The following is a 5,074-nucleotide window of genomic DNA, read 5'->3' as shown; positions in this document are numbered from 1 at the left end:
ATATATATATATATGCAAGGATTTTCTGAAAAGGACTCAAACTGCTCAGGAAATAGCAGCAAAATTGGATAAGCCTTTACATGAAAATGAGAAAATTACATGTATAAGAAACAAAACAACTTCAGAGATGTTTGAGAACTGAGAACCATTTTCCTGACTATACATCGGACATGGAGTATCTAGAATGTGTAAAGAACTGTAAAAATTAAGTATTTGTATGCACTTCCAGCAAGTTCACAGGTGGTACTGATGTATTTGGGGAGGTACAATTGAGCTACAGCACCAGAGTGTGGACCAATCAGTGATTTCATAGGCGATTTTTCTTCTGCAGTACGTAAGGATGATGAATTCTGACTGTAAATCCGTGCCTAAAATTAACATAAGATACACGGCATCAGCTCCGCACAAAGCTGTTAGAAACAACAGTTTCATACAAAATGCAGATGTGTGACAAATTATTCAGAGCCTACAAAGAGATAAGTCTTTGTTAAGTGGAAGAATAAAGGAAATGAAATAATTTAGCATCAATCTAAAACAAATAAAAATGCAAAATTCAGCATTACTGGTTGTAAGATTTGTGATGGTACCAATAAAAAACGAGACTTAATTTCCTTTTATTTTATTTGCAAAAATACTCATGTTGGGGAATTGCTGCCACATTACTACACATTGGTAAGCTCATGGATATTTTGGAACACTATCCAGGCAATAGTTTTGCTAGAATATTAACTAGCCAAAGATATTCTTCTGTCAGTTGTTTAAAATACTTCTTAAAATTCCTCTTGTAGCTAATAAATGAAATATATATATATGTATGTATGAATATATTTATATATTCTCACATTTGTTGGAGTTTCTGAATATTGTAGAGTAGCTAAACCAAACTTCCCCTTGCAGTTATTTATCAGGTCTTCCACTTGCCATTATGTAAGGAAGGGATACATTGAGATTTCTATTTCACAAAAAAAAGTAAGGTGACAGATGGATATACCTTATAGCATTTTCTTTATCCTTAATGACTTCAGTATTGTATGGTTTCGTTTTATTTTGAAGAAAGTACCCTTCAATAATACTAAAATATACCCTAATTCTTCATTTAGGAAAAACATAGATAATTCTTCAGGGTAGGTTATACAAATATCATCCATCTGATTCACTATCAAGATTTATCTTGTTAAATGGCCATAACACCAACCTGCCCTCTAAGTTCATGTCTTCCTGCCCATAGGTTAGTGAAGCTCCCAGAACTCATCAGCGAAATCTCTTTGTGTATTAGATGGTGGTTAACACAGAAACTCGTAAGTAGTCAACGTGAAAAGAGTGTCAGTGGGGTGCTCATTCACAAAGGGAACCCCACCCCACCCAGGCTCAGGGAACATCAGGAAGAGGGCTCAGCAATACTGTAAAAGCCAGAGGTCTGGGAAAAGCAGAGGAACACCATCTTCTGGAAATGTAACCACAATGCCCTAATAAAGACAAAGCAACATGGCTGCCTACATAAGACCTGTGAGAGATAACACAAGTCTATGTTCTAACAAGGAAGGGAAGGCTCATTTTCCCCATGCAATCTGAGGAGCTGGTACTAGTGATGGTTTCTAGGGAAGGGGGGTCAGTTTTCTTTCCATGTGTGGCTCCTGACAGGTTGAGCAGGCTCTAGTAGAGAGCCCCACACATGAGTAGAGGCAGTACAAACTGTTTTTTTTTTTTTTTTTTTTTTTTTGCTATTATGAAAAAAGGTACATGTGGTTTAGAGGGTGTGGCATTGAGAGTTGATAAGGGAGGCTTCAAGGAAGAATAGAGAGAATTGATGATGAAATGGATCTTATTGTACACACACATGAAATTATTGAAGGACTACAAAAAAATCCAGATAGATCTGGAATGAAAGAAATTTACAAACACCTAGCTATATTTCATGGGTCAGGGTAGATTTGATGTTACAAATTCAATACTAGAAAATGATTTTCTCCTGCAGAGAATAGTCATATTCTTTTGAGTTTCCTTTGAGAAAAGGCAAAACTGATCTTTGCTTTATTCTCTTTCAAATGTCATTTTCAGAAACATTAGGATACTAGGCAAGAAGAAAAGGAGAAGGCCAGCTGACACTTGTTCCAGAAATATGTCACAAGATGTACTAAACTGGGACTGAATGCATTAGTGTGGTAAGACAAGGTAGAGAGAAACAAATAATGTTCAGCTGATATGACTGCACCAGTCCTCCCAAGCAGAGCTAATGATTTGACATTGCTTTATGACACATAACTTAAAGATTTTATGTTTTAACTTTCCCATCTGTGAAATGGATGCTATTCCTCCTTCTTAGAAATAGTCTCTTCACAGTAATGTGTGTGGATCTAACCATGCCCTGAAACAGTGGCATCATGCCATGTTTTGAGGCATGAAGAGGTATTTGACAAATAACAGTTACTGGGTACTAGAAGAGCCATGCCACTCTGTTACTGACTGTCAGACCCTACCATGACCAAAGCTGTTGGGGCCTCATGGGAAGAGAATTCATCCCATTGGAGAAGGTATTTTTCATCAGTAATCTTGTCACCTAAAGATCTAATTAAAGGTCACTTTATGGTATATAACATGGTTGAGATTTCACTCTCAAATCCACAATCGCATCAATAAATTAATAAATTTGAGTATTCACTTTTCCCTTGATAGATGGCTATACACTATGGCTAAAAGGTAACTAACTGATGTTTAAATGGTCAGCAAGAACTGAAGCTCTATTCTTTGGAATATTTTCTCCTTACAATTATAATTTCAGATGGCTTAGACCTTTAGTTCATAGCAATACAATGAACGCCCACATGCCCATCATCTGACTTCATCAGTTGTGATTGTTTTGTTCACCCTTGCAATCTTATTTCTGCACCATGTGAAGCTGAGTTTTGAGCATCTTCATGCTTTACTGGTGAATGTCAGTATTCTTATTTGTACGATTTATGCATTTACCTTTGGTGGGTGGGGCACAGTCACTATAATAGTATATATTTTGGAATAAATATTGCTTAAATATGACAAAATAATAATAATAAAAAAGAAGTCACTATGTTTGTGCCAGGTTATCAAGTACAGCAACACAGACAGCATTGCCTAGTCCTTTCGATGCCTTACATATAACAGTCCATGTTCATGTTACCATCAGTATCACACAGATAGTAAAATTATGTAGGACAAAATTATTCTTCCTTCCCTGGCAATAGTGTACAATGAAATCCAAACCACATGCAACTCAATGAAATCTGCGGTCACCCAGTGTAACATAATGGCTCTTGGCAAGAATACCACGAGGGTGTATTTTATTTTAAGAGAACTGTTCTCATCATGTAACGGGTGCCTGGTAATGCTTTTGCTATAGTTTGTAAAATTCAGCAACTAATTTCTTCTTATCTTGGTATAAGTTAAGTATGGTTAAATCACATGCAATTATTTTACAGAATAGAGTGATCTAATATTAACAGTTTCATATTGTTCAACTTAGAAACCACCATCATTTCTATTGGGTACCATGTTTCTTGACAGCTCCAATAACTCAAATCATTATTATGCCAGTGTCATAAGTTGTGTAAACTCATATAGATGAGGAGGAACATACTCAGAAGGCAACACTGAGCTCCTGAAGTGAACACTATAATTACTAAAGTCTCAGTATTTCCATACTAATTATCCTTGATATCCTAACACTTTGTGGATAGCCAAACTGTGACTATATACTTCACAGCGTATTCAAACAACGACATAAAGCCCATGAAAGACATATGCCCTGTTTCAGAAGCTTACGTTTTAACAAGATTTTCCAGTATCTTTCTTTACTGAAATAAGGGATTTTACAAGGAAAAAAAAGAGCAAATCTTATTTCTGCAGCTCTACTGCTTTGCTTTTAATTCAACAAAACAAATATTTCATTATCTTCACAGCCTTAGCATGAGCAATGCTAGTTTTCCTGATAAGCAATAGGCCTGCATTATAGAATGAGCAGCCAGTGCCAGTACACAGCATCATGGGGATCACCCAGAGTCCCCGAGCGATTCACTGACCTTACGGCAGGAAATCAGAACTTGCTGAAACAGCATCATGTTGCCAGGAAGCACTATGCTTCCTTGTAAGTAAGATTTGGTTTTGCTGCTATTTCAGCAAGACTCGGAACATTTATATCAATCAAATGCACAGATGCTCTTATTACCACGATCACACCGACACACTGCAGTATATACTCAGATCTGAAGGCAGGGCTCTGGCTCATCACAGCCTTCTGTGCATGCCACTGTATGTCACCATGATAGGGTGGGAAACCTTTATGAGATTCAGGTCTCTAAGATTCAAGTATTTCCCCTGAAAATTTACAACTACTTAGCATCATTGTTTGATTAGAAAGAATACTCTCAATAGGTCTTTGTCTTATAACTAAAGAATGCATTTGTTACTAATGAAGTGTGTGTGTGTGTGTGTGTGTGTGTCCATCCAACCATGTCTTGTGGTATCTCAAGGACATATGTCATATATTGGCTAGTAAGAACAACATAAACAAACTAGAAAATCAGGTTTATGAAATTCTTGGCATAGATACTAAAACATATTCTAAATAATTTTTCAATCTTTGTTGGAGAAAATCATGGCAGTTGTTATTTTGAGCAAGTCAAACAAATTCTACTTATTTTCTTGAACCAAGAATAACTGTAATTGTGTATACGATTTTATGCAATAAAAGAATGCATTGATATTCATGTGGATAACTCCAGAAACATGTATTCTCAATTTAAAGTAAATATTTCTACTATTTAAAATCATTCTATCCTGTTGTATAATAACTAGTAGTTAATTTCTATTACCATTTTTCTGTTTTGGTTTTTTTCATTGAAATTCTTTATTTGCTTGTTTGTTTTAAAAGTGGGCCATGCTTCTTAAAACAACCAGAGCTTTGGAATATTCTCATGGACGGAGTTGTGCTGTATCTGTCTTTAATATAACCTTATATTCTAATTTCTTTTTTTTTACTGTTATTGTAATTTTTTAATTAAATATTTTCTTTATTTACATTTCTAATGATATCCCCTTTCCC

The 5,074-nt window shown here is 35.6% G+C and overlaps 1 protein-coding gene across 4 annotated transcripts in view; it reads right to left on the bottom strand.

Annotated features, from left to right (window-relative positions):
* The window catches only part of Dlgap1 (DLG associated protein 1), a 791,008-nt gene that overhangs the window by 587,011 nt on the left and 198,923 nt on the right, over positions 1-5,074 (bottom strand). The gene's annotated exons all lie outside the window — the stretch shown is intronic.

Source organism: Mastomys coucha, unplaced genomic scaffold (assembly GCF_008632895.1).
Source record: "Mastomys coucha isolate ucsf_1 unplaced genomic scaffold, UCSF_Mcou_1 pScaffold14, whole genome shotgun sequence".
In the NCBI taxonomy this organism is placed as follows: Eukaryota; Metazoa; Chordata; class Mammalia; order Rodentia; family Muridae; genus Mastomys; species Mastomys coucha.
The sequence above is the reverse complement of the archived record's forward strand: the minus strand, read 5'-3'. Positions and strand labels throughout refer to the sequence as shown.